General features: G+C 47.3%; 1 long non-coding RNA gene across 2 annotated transcripts in view; it reads left to right on the top strand.

Annotated features, from left to right (window-relative positions):
* LOC142469261 (uncharacterized) overlaps window positions 1-8246 on the top strand; it is a 32198-nt gene extending 23952 nt beyond the window's left edge. For both annotated transcript variants that reach the window (XR_012789003.1, XR_012789004.1), the window contains exons 2-3: window positions 7235-7365; window positions 7660-8246. This is a non-coding gene — a long non-coding RNA (uncharacterized LOC142469261). The remainder of the gene's footprint in view (window positions 1-7234; window positions 7366-7659) is intronic.
* Window positions 8247-15350: the final 7104 nt, after the last annotated feature.

Below are 15350 nucleotides of genomic sequence, written 5' to 3'. Positions count from 1 at the left end.
ATATATATATATATATATATATATATATATATACACACACGTATACACATATACATAGACCGTGGTGAGAACATTTGCGAACCCCTTAGGATTTTCACATATTTTAAACTGTTATTAGATCTTAATCTAAGTTCTAATAAGAGATAAAGATAACCTGATTACACAAATGACACACAAAAATGGTGTGTGTGGCGAGCACGCACGTTTCAAGTGACACTTCTTTCTGTTGTGTCACTGAAATTGTAATTATACTCTCAAAAGTCTTTCATTCAATCAAAAACATCAAATCCCCCCAAAAAAACATTTCAGTGACAAAACACAAAGAAGTTTCATTTAGAACGCATGTGCTCGGCACATACACACACTTTTTTTGGTTGTTGGATGGGTCGGCAATGTGTTAATAGCCTGATATGACTTATCCTGATTACTCTTTATTTTGTATGTGTATGTATATACAGTACATACATATATTGTGCTGGAATAGGGCACCTATGGGACTTTCCAAAGCACAGAGAGATAATCTCCCTAGAGAAGCCAGCAGCAGCTGCTGGCTAATTGAGCAGGCTGAACTCCTGATTGCACATGGAGTTTAAAAAAATCCATGTGTATGGATATTCCAGGCAAAAGGTGACACATTGTGTGCTCATTTGCATGTAATTTCCCAGAAACCCTTGCTGCAGTGGGAGCACTGTATTCTAGGTGATAATGGTTGAAAGGCAGGGTTGCAGACCTGTCTAAGACATGTGAATGTGCTCACAAGTGATATTCTTCATTGAGACCAAAAAGTTCTACCTTTTCTCTCGTCTGTCCAGAGAACATTGTTCCAGAAGTCTTATGGATTATCTACGTGCTCTTTGGCAAACTTTCGACTGCAGCAATATTATTTTTAGAGAGCAGTGGTTCCCTCTTGATTATCCTTCCATGAACACCATTCTTGTTCAGTCCTTTTCTGATAGTTGAATCACATTAGCCAAGGCGGGAGTGGCCTTGGATGATACTCTGTGGTTCTTTGTGACTTCCTGGATGATTTACTGGTTGGTTTTTGGAGAGATTTTGGTCGGACGACCACTCCTGGGTAGAGGGACTGTGGTCTTGAATTTTCTCCATTTGTCTGAATGGATTGGTGGAGGCCCAAATCCTTAGAAATAGTTTTATATCCCTTGCTGGATAAAACTGGGGTTTCACTTACTTTTGCACATACCCTGACTCTTAATGACTCCCCTTTTGTCTAATTCATACATCATTTTGTTTCAAAAGACATGGAATTGGTTATTAGATGTTTAAGAAAAGACTGATTTTAATCCAAGAAGATTATCATCGGAAAAACAATGGAATCTCTGTAATTATCATTGGGGTTCACAAACCTTTTCTCACCACTGTATATATAAAGTAATAGATTATATACATTCCCCTAGCTTCCAGCACCCCATCCCCTCACTTGGGGTCCTGGAATAGTGCCCGGGTGCCCCATAGCTGGTGGTGGGCCTGGACACAGCACTCATTTGAAGCATAAAGTTTATTCAATCACGTTCATGACAGAAAAACATTTTGTTTGAGAGGGAGAGAGATATCAGTATGATCCTCAGAATTTGGGAGAACATATTTATTTATTTATAAAATATTTGACCAGGAAGTAATACATTGAGAGTTACCTCTCGTTTTCAAGTATGTCCTATATAGTAGTGACATTAATTCATACATTTCAACTACAAACTCCATGCAGGAATGTAGCATCCTAAGGAAAGGGGATACAGAGCAAACTGCGAATGTCATACTAACAAGATGTTTTAATGATCTACACCTGGATGTCCGGAGTCTTTATTTTAATCACCAGTAGATTGTGTCACATATTTCAAAACACAGGTTCAGCACAATTGTACAGGAGACCAAATGAATAACATGGTTTTATCAGAATAACGTTGCTTTGTGGCTCAGGCACAGTGAGGTTATCAATATGCAGACAGTACAGGGTGGAAAAACTCCTTGCATACAAAGCAAGAGTGTAAGAAGAAGAGTTCCGACACAATGACATGACAGGAATTTCTAGAAAATATTTCTCCAGTGATACGATTCCTTTGATCGCAAGAACAGATTAGGCAACAATAATAAGTAGGGCTATTACGTATTTGCTCACTTCGCTCTGCAGATGAAGGACCCCTAACAGTTCCCAGAATCCCTGTGGCTTCCTTTGGCGCCCGAGCTTTTAGCCGCTCTGCTCCCACTCTGGAACACTCTGCCTCGTACAGTTCGGGAGGATTCCTCTCTGGGAAGCTATAAACACAGGCTCAACACCTACCTGTTTACCTGGGTATTTAATTAATGAACCACCACCTGTCTGGCATTTAATAGCTACAAATACCGTCCCATCCTGTATTGTATCTATTCCAGTGTTTGGTCTTTTATAACCTTATATATTTTCTTCTTTTTCCCTTTTTGTAGCTGTGAAGCGCTTTGAGTCCCATTGGGAGAAAAGCGGTATATAAATACAATTATTATTATTATTATTATTATTGATGGCGCTAGGAGAACGGGACTGCTCAGTAGGGATGCATACAACATTATCAATAATTCACAATAATTCTCAAATTTGGAGATGACTTTTGCACCCCCTCCCCCCAAAATACCTAAAAAGTGTCAGAAAAGGGGGCTATTACAGCATGGCGCGCTGGAGCGCACACACTCTTTGTGTTGTTGTTGGTGTTATACTTTTGAATGAACTCACCTGGCAATTCTTCCTAAATATAGTTTGTTCATGAGTTATTTTTTAAAGTCTCTTCGTTTATACCTCACCAACAGTGATCAGGGTGATGTGACAAACCTACACTTTAACTCCTTGAGCGTCTGCAATTTATCTGTTGTAGACCCTGCCAGCACTTACAGGGTTAATGTATTATAATGTATTTGCTCTGAACAAGTCACTGCTTTTCTGCTATTTTATCATAAATATACAAAGAAGTTAAATTCAAAAAGAATAAAAATACCATCCAGAGTGTAGTCCCCCTTTGCTTAGCAGCATCAGTAAGCAAACACAGTGTCACTACTTTTTAATGTCATTACAAGCAGTTGTCACCACAGACTCTGTGTGCGGAACAGTGGTTCCTAACTGTGACGGTCTTACATTGGACTTGTGCAGTTGTTGTATATTGTACATGTGACATACGTGACGGTTACACAGCCGTACATGGTTCCTTCCTGTGTAAATTACCCTCGGAGGAGCAGGAATAATAGGGTCATTTCTTGTGTCCGGGAATAGCCGTACGGTTCCCCTGCTGCTGATCAGATCCCAGAGTGATGGGTACAGATCCCTGTGACAGCTCATCTATCTTATTTTCCATCATTCGAATGAACGCAAGGCTAGAACGGAAGAAGTGTTAAAAACGCAAACACTGATATCGGTAGTGAGTATGGTCTCTGGGCTCATTCCAGAAAAAATGTAACTATATTATACTTGTGCTGTATACAGCTGCAGGACAAGACATAAAACCAGGCAACCACGGGGAGAGCGGGCAGGGTATATTGTAGGGTTATTCAGTGATCCCCTACTCAATATTATTACTATTATCATTATTATGCTGTATACAGTGGCGGACTTACATTTCTGCCGCCTGTAAGTTGGGGGGGGGGCATCCCTCTGCCCTAGCCGTGACGTCATGTTATGGCAACGTGGCACCATGTGACGTTGAGGCGTCATGTGACGTCGGGTCCCCATGACGATGCAACGTTACAGGAGAGGGCCGCTCCGGAAAAGGTAAGGCTTTCTGACACGCACACATTTTCTCCCCCCCCCAAAATTGCCACACCCCCCCCCCCAAATTTTTTTTTGCTATAGTCTACTGCTGAGAAGCCATATTCGATTTGCTCCAAGGATGGGATTGGAGCTGAAAGCTTCACCTCTTCCGGGTGACGTCCCATTGCGTAGCCACCATGACATGGGGTGGGCCACTCCATGGGTCTCATGATATAGTAGCTACTGCACGTGAAAAAAAAAGAAAAAAAAAAGAGACTTGCGCTCATATGTGGTCTGTGATAGAATTAGTGACTTGTGATTAAATTTTCCAATACAACCTTGATGGGTGAGGTTTTGTGCTGCTGGTCAGTGGGAATGGCTCAAACACCAGGCTACATGGAAACAAAAAAAGAACAGCGCAAAAAAACCATTGTGTAGTATAATAAAATAATTATTTATAGTGTAAGGGTGAGTATTGCACGTACATCAACAAAAAGGGTTAATAGCATGACATGTTAGGGACATGTTACCACTCGGCAGGCACAGCAGGATACAGACACCGGTTACTGGACGTCCTCCCTCAGAATGCTGGTATCCGGTTTCGGAGTAAGCAGCTCAGCGTTGGGGAGCCTTCCCGCGCCTTCACGGAGCTCTCAGCAGTTATTCTCAAGGGTTGATCGCCACGCTTCTTCCGGGTTGGTCCACGCCGGCGTGTGACGTCATCCGGCAGCGTCTCTCGGCCGGTCTCGTCTTTAATGCGTCACTGCTTCACGATAGACAGTCGAGCGGCAAAACAGGTCCCGAGCAAGTCCCGCAGTAAAATAAAAGTTCTAGTATAAAACCGCAATGGGGATATGAGTAAAGAGTGAAGGAACGCGCCCTCTCCTACGCGTTTCGTACTTCCGTACTTCGTCAGGGAAGTCACTGACGAAGTACGGAAGTACGAAACGCGTAGGAGAGGGCGCGTTCCTTCACTCTTTACTCATATCCCCATTGCGGTTTTATACTAGAACTTTTATTTTACTGCGGGACTTGCTCGGGACCTGTTTTGCCGCTCGACTGTCTATCGTGAAGCAGTGACGCATTAAAGACGAGACCGGCCGAGAGACGCTGCCGGATGACGTCACACGCCGGCGTGGACCAACCCGGAAGAAGCGTGGCGATCAACCCTTGAGAATAACTGCTGAGAGCTCCGTGAAGGCGCGGGAAGGCTCCCCAACGCTGAGCTGCTTACTCCGAAACCGGATACCAGCATTCTGAGGGAGGACGTCCAGTAACCGGTGTCTGTATCCTGCTGTGCCTGCCGAGTGGTAACATGTCTCTAACATGTCATGCTATTAACCCTTTTTGTTGATGTACGTGCAATACTCACCCTTACACTATAAATAATTATTTTATTATACTACACAATGGTTTTTTTGCGCTGTTCTTTTTTTGTTTCCAAGTAGCTACTGCACGCCTTATTCTATGTGCGTCTTTTCTTGGGGAGCAGTCACGTGAGCGCGAAGGGCCGGGTCCCCATCCGACACGCAAAGGGTTAATTGGACTGCAGCCGAAATCTTAATGAGCAAGGGGAAGCTGACTTCACGTCGTCTTGACCAGGTCCTAATTAGCTGCTTCACTATGCAGTCAGTGCTCATTAATTTATAGTGCTGGGCTAGAGCCGGGGGGCGTAGCTGCAGCCCAAACAGAGTTCTTGGGGGGCCCGCTCTCCCCCCCCCCCACTTGTAGAGACAGATGGGGGAGATGGATTGCGGTGACGGTGGGTCCCCGGTGTTAAAGGATAAGCCGGTAGAAGAATCAGCACTTGAGGCAGGGCAGGACGGCAGGGGTGGAGTGCGCCCAAGCGGTCCGACCCAGAAGTCTTTCTTACTTCCGGTGTCTGCTGCTAGGGAGCGCTCCTCACCCCGTGTTGTCCTGCTCTGCCTCAAGTACTGATTCTTCTACCGGCTTATGCTTTAACACCGGGGGCCCGCTGACGCATACCCTCTCCCCGTGCCCATCTCCCTTACCACAGGTAGGCGTGGAGGAGGAGGGGGGGGGGGGAGGAGGAGATCTGATGATGATGACGTGGGGGATATCTGATGATGATGGGGAGATCTGGTGATGAGGGAGGGGGACTGGGGGAGATATGATGAGGGGGAGGCTGGTGGATATCTGATGATGATGAGGGGGAGATATGATGATGAGGGGAGATCTGATGATGATGAGGGGGGCTGGGGAGATATGATGATGAGGGGGATTGAGGATGATGATGGGGAGATATGATGATGATGATGATGAGGGGGAGATCTGATGGTGACGAGGGGGAGATCTGATGGTGATATCTGATTATGATGAGGGTGAGAGCTGATGGTGATGAGGCGAGAGCTGATGATATTGAGGGGGAGATCTGATGATGATGATGAGGGGGAGATCTGATGGTGATGAGGGGAGAGCTGATGATATTGAGGGGGAGAGCTGATGATGAGGGGTAGATCTGATGGTGATGAGGTGGAGATCTGATGGTGATGAGGGGGAGATCTGATGGTGATGAGGGGGAGATCTGATGATGATGAGGGGGAGAGATGATGAAGAGGAGGGGGAGAGATTAGCAGGAGGGGGAGAGATGATTTTGAGGAAGATGAGGAGGCGGAGGGTGATATATGATGAGGAGAAAGGGGGAGAGATGAGGAGGAGGAGGGATAATGAGGACGAGGAGGAGGGGGGAGATGATGAGGAGGGGGGAGAGATGATGATGATGATGAGAGAGAGGATCAGAGAGAGGGAGAAAAAAATTGCAGTCAGTATTAATATTAATGGGGGCCCTGAATGTTTAGCTACACCACTGGCTAAAGCCCCATCTTTTCCAAGTACGCAATGCCTAAATGGTAACATACATTACGGGTTCCCCGTGCTTAACCCCTGTGCAGCCAGAGATTGCCTACAATGCATTGCACTGCTTGTGTGGCAGGGAAGCCGTTAATTACCTGTATACATGTCAAAAGAATAAAACTACCATGGGATCCTTTATTGCGGGCCGGGGGCTCGCACAAACCTGCCGCCTGGCAGTGAAGGGGTTAAGGCAGGAGTTCTCCACTCCTCAAGACCCTCCAACGGGGCAGGTTTTTAGGATATCCTTGCCTCAGCACAGGTGGCTCAATCAGTGGCTCAGTCGAAAGACTGATTGAGCCACCTATGCTGAAGCTGGGACTGATTGAGCTACCTGTGCTGAAGCTGGGACTGATTACCTGTGCTGAAGTTGGGATATCCTGAAAACCTGACCTGTTGGGGACTGGAGTTCAGAACCTCAGGGTTAAGGGGGAAAGTGCCCACTTCAAGAGCTCTCCTCTTACCCTTTTCTAAAGCTATTTTAATTTGTGAAATCGGATGCTTTGTTCAGGGGATATTAGTGTTTGAAATATTAAGTGTCCGGGAGTTTAAAATGAAGCTCTCCCCAGAGCCCATTGAATTATAACGGTAACCTCAGCAGCTAGAGATTACAAATCATGTTTTTTTTAACACTAGAAAAACACAAAAGAGCAGGACGTGCTCTGGTGGGTATTACACCTGTGATACGTCTAGGACCTTTCGTTGCCCCCACTGTGCCACCGACGCTGCCGCAGGGACATATAGCCGTCGGCTATTTCGCCACCAAGGTAATATTTAGCGTAACTATCTAACCCTACCCGAAAAAACCCTAACCTTAACCCCTTACCCTAATCTTACCCCTTACCCTAAAACCCCTAACAACAACGCTAAATCTCATCCTGAAAACCTTAACCCCTAACCATAACCCCCTACCCTAATCTTACCCCTTATCCTAAAACCCCTAACGCTAATGCTAATCTTCACCCTAAAACCCTTAAACTCTTACCCTAACAAGCATAACCCTGTTACCCTAAATCCTCTAAAGTTAACTCATAAATGCTAACACTAATCTCTTACTTTAGGGGCAAAGCAGAGCGATGCCCTGAAATCAGAAGTCTTGTCCTACCCCAGCTGGATGGGCGAGGGGTTATCTCAGGTGTCATAATGGTCACGGAGGGATGCAGAAGAAACTAACATTCTAGGATTGCAACTCATATAGGCTTCTGTGGGGACTGCAGCATTAAGTGGATTAATCCAGTATGCTTACAACTGCCACTTATTTTCTTAACAGATATTCCGTCTTCTTGGTTTTAAACAAAGATCAGAAGGTAAAAATCCCATCTAACTAAGCCCAGCAATACCTCTCATTTTCAAATATGCATCAATCAGAACATTCCTGCAGACACCTACAGTTTGGCATGCTGACCCTGAGCGGGCTGCCATAGTAACAGTTACCCTGCAAATTGCAGGCAAAACCATGCACTTTTATCTGCTTTGTGACATCTCTAAAAATAACCCCGCTCATAATCTGAACGTGAAGCCGCGGATAAAAAGAATGTTATTTTCTTTTGGCAAAAAACGAGAGATTGGAAGAGATCTGAAATTTGCGAACGTGGACTTGTAATGGCGATCAAACAGCTCCCAACACGAAGGAACACGATCGCGTGGGAGGCGGGGGGTGGGGGGGGGGGGGGGCAGGGGGGGATGTTATTAGCCCGAATCCAATGAATGCAAAGTGTTTAATTAAATAATAAGATAACATGAATGTGTAATTAACCTGTTCATAGCTGACAGATTCAATTCATTTCATCCTTATTGCCTGTTCAAGTGAAAATATTGTGGCCATCAAAAAGATGAGAATAATCTTAAAAGGTGTTTTTATACATGAAGAACATTTAGCCTCATCTACAACAGGGGGGCTCAACTCCGGTCCTCAAGACCCCCCAACTGGTCAGGTGTTCAGGATATCCCTGCTTCAGCACAGGTGCACCAATCAGTGACTCTGTCAAAGTCCTAACACCACTGTACCTCTAGGAGAGCTTTATATAGGTACAGTACGATGGTGTTAGAACTTGCAGAAGAGGGGGTACCTTGGGGTGGTTTGCAAGCTTAATAGGCTTTGGCCAAAGAATTTAACTCAACAACCCTCAGTTATGAAAAGAAAAACAGTATTTAAGTATATCATTTGTCTTGTTGGGGCTCCTTGTAGTGTCGGATTTACAAATACGCTGCCCTTAGGCCCTTACCTGGTCATTTGATGCAGCGCCGCTATGTTGCCATGGCAATGCGATGCTGTGACGTCACATTGCTGGGGGCCAATCGCACATGTGCATGAGGGTCGGCAAGCCAGTATGGTCGGCAAGCGGCCAACCAGCGTCAGCGTCAATGTATGCCGCCCCCAAATGTTGCCGCCATAGGGTCGTGCCTATCGGGCCTAGTGGGAAATCCGCCACTGGCTCTTTGTCTTGTTATATACCCGAGGTCACAATCCCAGCCGCACTACCTTTGACACAAATCTATATGGTGTGGCGGGTTTGGCTTTGGGTTCTGAGTAGAAACGGGCGAATCCGCACAAATCCGCTTACCCGGATTTTTCACTGATGTTACCCCTAAAATCCGTTTGGCGGGTTAAAAATCCGCAAATGGATTTGGCGGTTTTTAATCCTCGCAGATCCATCGAAAAACCGCCATTGGATACAACGCGTGGACGGATTCACAAGAATCCGCCGACGGACTGCTGAATCCGCGGATTGGATTCTACGAATCCGTCCACGGGTTGCGGGATCCGGTGAGGGTATTGGAACTGATTCTTCGTGCACCGCAGTGCGCTGGCGCACACGCAGTCCATAGCTGCGATTATTGCCTTAAGGCATTGAGATAGCGCCGCGCGCGCACTCCACTGCATGGCCGTAGAAACTCAATGAACAAGCTTGTAACATTGCCCAACGGAAAATGGGACAGTGCATCAAAGCAGATCGTTCAGCGCATTGATACGTGAACCCCATAACCTGCTCACAAAGTGGGAGACTTATTTTGTAAAAATACTATGGGACGAATTGTTTCACGACTTGTAAAAAGATGCAGAGCACAGCCAGAAAGTAGCCAAAAATAGGCAAAAAATATATATTAAAAAATCCAGGGCAACTCAACTATAAAGATCAATTTATTGCAAGCTCAGCAGATGAGTGGACAAGATGAAATACACCTACGCGTTTCGTGCCTGAGCACTTTATCACTTATTAAAGTGCCAAGGCATGAAATGCGCAGGTTCGTTTCATCTTGTCCACCCATTTGCTCAGCTTGCAATAAATTGATCTTTATATTTTTTAATATATATATATTTTTTGCCTATTTTGGCTACTTTCTGGCTGTGCTCTGCATCTTTTTACAACTCTTGGACTTTTTCAACTACGGATTGCACGCCCTGGATGTTACTGGAATGCCCTCAGAAGCTGACAGGTAATGGATTGAGTTCCCTGCATTACCTTGTTACTATTTGAATTGTATACAGGCATACCCCGCATTAACGTACGCAATGGGTCCGGAGCATGTATGCAAAGCGAAAATGTACTTAAAGTGATGCACTACCTTTTTCTCACTTATCGATGCATGTACTGTACTGCAATCGTCATATACGTGCATAACTGATGTAAATAACGCATTTGTAACAGGCTCTATAGTCTCCCCGCTTGCGCACAGCTTCGGTACAGGTAGGGAGACGGTGTAGCTGTTCAGGACGTTCTGACAGGCACATGCGCGAGTTGCCGTTTGCCTATTGGGCGATATGTCCTTACTCGCGAGTGTACTTAAAGTGAGTGTCCTTAAACCGGAGTATACCTGTATTGCTACACTAGATTGGGAAGATATTTGTGTGTCTCATTCTGTGGTTTGACAAGTGGACACCACTAGACACATACCCCTCTCTGGACTATACTACATCTTATACTATATTAGTGAAAGCACTGTATGCCTGTCTGGATGTTTTGTGTCTCTAGGGGAAATCTCATTGGTCCCTTGGCCCGCCCGCCCCCGCACACCTCTCATTGGCCTGAGGCGGAGTGACGGCCAAAGGACACACACATACACACACACACACGGTAGGAGGGGGGTGTTACATACATTAGCAGCAGTGTTAGCAGCACATCTCCCGGTCCCTTACCTGCTGGTCCTGGAGGTTCCGCCTCTTCCTCCCCGAACATCAGCCTGAAATCCAAGTCATCGTGACCCGCGCGCTCCTCCTCTCCCCGTGTCTCCGTTTCCCGCACTTTTCACCCCCCCCCGCGCCGCTACAGCGGGGGGCGGAGCGAGCGCCCGGGACACAGCGGGGGACTCTCACCTCCCCATGGCTCTCACCACACATAGGCCACTCCCTCACCCGGCACTCTCGCTCATCCCCCCCCCCCACACACACAGAGCACGCACTGTGCGTCTCTCCCCTCACACAGGCCGCTCCTTTGGCTGTGTCCGCCTCTCCCCGTGAAAGGCACAGCACCTCCTCACCGGAGCGTCTCAGCCTCTCCGCTGAGGAGTCGGAGGAGGAGGAGGGCGGCCGGTACCCGGACGAAGAGGAGTGCGGCCGTGTGCAAGGTGAGAAAACGCAGGGGAATGGGTTATTTTACGCGTCCAAGACTCACCCTGCCCTTTGCCCCCCCTACCCTCCCTGCCCTTTGCCCCCCTGCCCTTTGCCCCCCCTCCCCCTGCCCTTTGCCCCCCCTCCCCCTGCCCTTTGCCCCCCCTGCCCTCCCTCCTCCCTCCCCCTGCCCTTTGCCCCCCTGCCCTCCCTCCCCCTGCCCTTTGCCCCCCTGCCCTCCCTCCCCCTGCCCTTTGCCCCCCTGCCCTCCCTCCCCCTGCCCTTTGTCCCCCCCTCCCTGCCCTTTGCCCCCCTCCCTTCCTGCCCTTTGCACCCCCCCTCCCTGCCCTTTGCCCCCCCTCCCTGCCCTTTGCTCCCCCCCTCCCTGCCCTTTGCCCCCCCTCCCTGCCCTTTGCCCCCCCCCGCCCTTCCACTCTATGCCCCCTGCCCTTCCACGCCTGGGCAACGCCGGGTATATCAGCTAGTATTTTATATTGGACATGCACTAGAGTATCCGGATATTCATGAAATGATATATATATATATATATATATATATATATATATATATATATAAAAGAATAAGTTCTTTTTATAGAGTCACGTGGTTTTGAGCACCATCTTCTATAGAAGAATTGTTTCACACCTTATCTCTTTCAAGATCAAAGGGAGATGACATCAACGGTGATTGATACTGTTAAGTTACTGGGAATTCCCACCGAAAAAAGAAATGATCTGGTCAGGAAATCCTGCTCCAAATTTCACACTTTCCCTTTCTTATGAAATCTTGTGAACTGTTCCACGGAAATCTCTTACTTACAAACTCTCCTCCTGTCCTCCAGCACCACTGAACTGTTCCACGGAAATCTCTCACTTACACACTCTCCTCCTGTCCTCCAGTGCCACTGAACTGTTCCACGGAAATCTCTTACTTACAAACTCTCCTCCTGTCCTCCTGTCCTCCAGCACCACTGAACTGTTCCACGGAAATCTCTTACTTACACACTCTCCTCCTGTCCTCCAGCACCACTGAACTGTTCCACGGAAATCTCTTACTTACACACTCTCCTCCTGTCCTCCAGCACCACTGAACTGTTCCACGGAAATCTCTTACTTACAAACTCTCCTCCTGTCCTCCAGCACCACTGAACTGTGCCACGGAAATCTCTTACTTACACACTCTCCTCCTGTCCTCCAGCACCACTGAACTGTGCCACGGAAATCTCTCACTTACAAACTCTCCTCCTGTCCTCCAGCACCACTGAACTGTTCCACGGAAATCTCTTACTTACACACTCTCCTCCTGTCCTCCAGCACCACTGAACTGTTCCACGGAAATCTCTTACTTACAAACTCTCCTCCTGTCCTCCAGCACCACTGAACTGTTCCACGGAAATCTCTCACTTACACACTCTCCTCCTGTCCTCCAGCACCACTGAACTGTTCCACGGAAATCTCTTACTCACAAACTCTCCTCCTGTCCTCCAGCACCACTGAACTGTTCCACGGAAATCTCTCACTTACACACTCTCCTCCTGTCCTCCAGCACCACTGAACTGTTCCACGGAAATCTCTCACTTACACTCTCTCCTCCTGTCCTCCAGCGCCACTGAACTGTTCCACGGAAATCTCTTACTCACAAACTCTCCTCCTGTCCTCCAGCGCCACTGAACTGTTCCATGGAAATCTCTCACTTACAAACTCTCCTCCTGTCCTCCAGCACCACTGAACTGTTCCACGGAAATCTCTTACTTACACTCTCTCCTCCTGTCCTCCAGCACCACTGAACTGTGCCACGGAAATCTCTTACTTACACACTCTCCTCCTGTCCTCCAGCGCCACTGAACTGTTCCACGGAAATCTCTTACAAACTCTCCTCCTGTCCTCCAGCACCACTGAACTGTTCCACGGAAATCTCTCACTTACACACTCTCCTCCTGTCTTCCAGCGCCACTGAACTGTTCCACGGAAATCTCTCACTTACACACTCTCCTCCTGTCCTCCAGCGCCACTGAACTGTTCCACGGAAATCTCTTACAAACTCTCCTCCTGTCCTCCAGCACCACTGAACTGTTCCACGGAAATCTCTTACTCACAAACTCTCCTCCTGTCCTCCAGCACCACTGAACTGTTCCACGGAAATCTCTCACTTACACACTCTCCTCCTGTCCTCCAGCACCACTGAACTGTTCCACGGAAATCTCTCACTTACACACTCTCCTCCTGTCCTCCAGCACCACTGAACTGTTCCACGGAAATCTCTTACTCACAAACTCTCCTCCTGTCCTCCAGCACCACTGAACTGTTCCACGGAAATCTCTCACTTACACACTCTCCTCCTGTCCTCCAGCACCACTGAACTGTTCCACGGAAATCTCTCACTTACACTCTCTCCTCCTGTCCTCCAGCGCCACTGAACTGTTCCACGGAAATCTCTTACTCACAAACTCTCCTCCTGTCCTCCAGCGCCACTGAACTGTTCCATGGAAATCTCTCACTTACAAACTCTCCTCCTGTCCTCCAGCACCACTGAACTGTTCCACGGAAATCTCTTACTTACACTCTCTCCTCCTGTCCTCCAGCACCACTGAACTGTGCCACGGAAATCTCTTACTTACACACTCTCCTCCTGTCCTCCAGCGCCACTGAACTGTTCCACGGAAATCTCTTACAAACTCTCCTCCTGTCCTCCAGCACCACTGAACTGTTCCACGGAAATCTCTCACTTACACACTCTCCTCCTGTCTTCCAGCGCCACTGAACTGTTCCACGGAAATCTCTCACTTACACACTCTCCTCCTGTCCTCCAGCACCACTGAACTGTGCCACGGAAATCTCTTACTTACACACTCTCCTCCTGTCCTCCAGCGCCACTGAACTGTTCCACGGAAATCTCTTACAAACTCTCCTCCTGTCCTCCAGCACCACTGAACTGTTCCACGGAAATCTCTTACTCACAAACTCTCCTCCTGTCCTCCAGCACCACTGAACTGTTCCACGGAAATCTCTCACTTACACACTCTCCTCCTGTCCTCCAGCACCACTGAACTGTTCCACGGAAATCTCTCACTTACACACTCTCCTCCTGTCCTCCAGCACCACTGAACTGTTCCACGGAAATCTCTCACTTACACACTCTCCTCCTGTCCTCCAGCACCACTGAACTGTTCCAACTTGCTTCATGTTTTAGAGATTAAGTGAAAAAGCACAATCACCGAGCACAGGATTTCCAAGACTTGTACGGTGATCAAAGAAACAGCCCAAGGATCTGTCTGACTGCGTCTCCCCCGCTTTAATCTTCCATGCTCAGTCTTTTCTGTTTTTCAAAGGCTTTTCCGAAATGGGATATATAGTGAGAACCGTCAGGAGACAGGACTGGTAATGGGCAGTAACTAAAAGCAGCATTCACCCCCCCCCCCCCCTGCACCCGGCCCCCCCCTCCCCCCCCCCCCCCCCCGCAGAAGCCTGTATGAGTAACTTATATCATGGAAGTAATCTTCCCCCGAAGCATGCCCTGCTCTATTTAAAAAAAAAAAAAAAAAGCGTTTCTAGTGTTAAAAAAACATGATTTTCCTCATCTGTAGCTTCTGTAGTTACCGTGGTAACCTTTAGACTGCATTAGGGCTCTGGGGAGAGCTGCATTTTAACCTCCCGGACACTTCATATTCCAGACGCTTAGAGCTCCTGAAGGAAGCATTAGATTTATTTATTTATTTATTTTTTTCAAAATGAAAGCAGCCGGGGAAATGGCAATAAGTGGTCTCTTAAATTAGGTCAGTAAAGAAACTGCTGAAATAAATATACGATTCACAAGGCCACATATAAAGCAGTTTTGCTGTTGCTACTTAAAGTTGAACATTTTCATTTGACTTGATTTAAAATAAATAAATAATAATTTTCCCCTCTGCGAAGCGTACTAATGGACCATTTTCTCTACGTACCAAAGCCCAACTTTGGTGATGTTTCGGGTAATAGCGACTTGCTCTCCCAGAAGAGGGAGAACGTGGTTTGCACTCTGACACAGGCTCCTCCGGGGTTTCGTTACCGAGCATTCCGGTGAGAAAGGAATCGTAAGCGATTGTATGAATATGGAATCGCCGGCACAAGCAATCGGCCAGGACATGGCAATACCTTCTACACGAAGGAACAGTTTAGCCTGTGGTCAGTTCCCAGTTCTTTTTAGTTGCTTCTGAATCTAAAAGAG

The sequence above is a fragment of the Ascaphus truei genome, chromosome 18 (genome assembly GCF_040206685.1).
Source record: "Ascaphus truei isolate aAscTru1 chromosome 18, aAscTru1.hap1, whole genome shotgun sequence".
Taxonomy (NCBI): Eukaryota; Metazoa; Chordata; class Amphibia; order Anura; family Ascaphidae; genus Ascaphus; species Ascaphus truei.
Note: the sequence above shows the minus strand (reverse complement) of the source record. Positions and strands in the feature narration are given on the sequence as shown.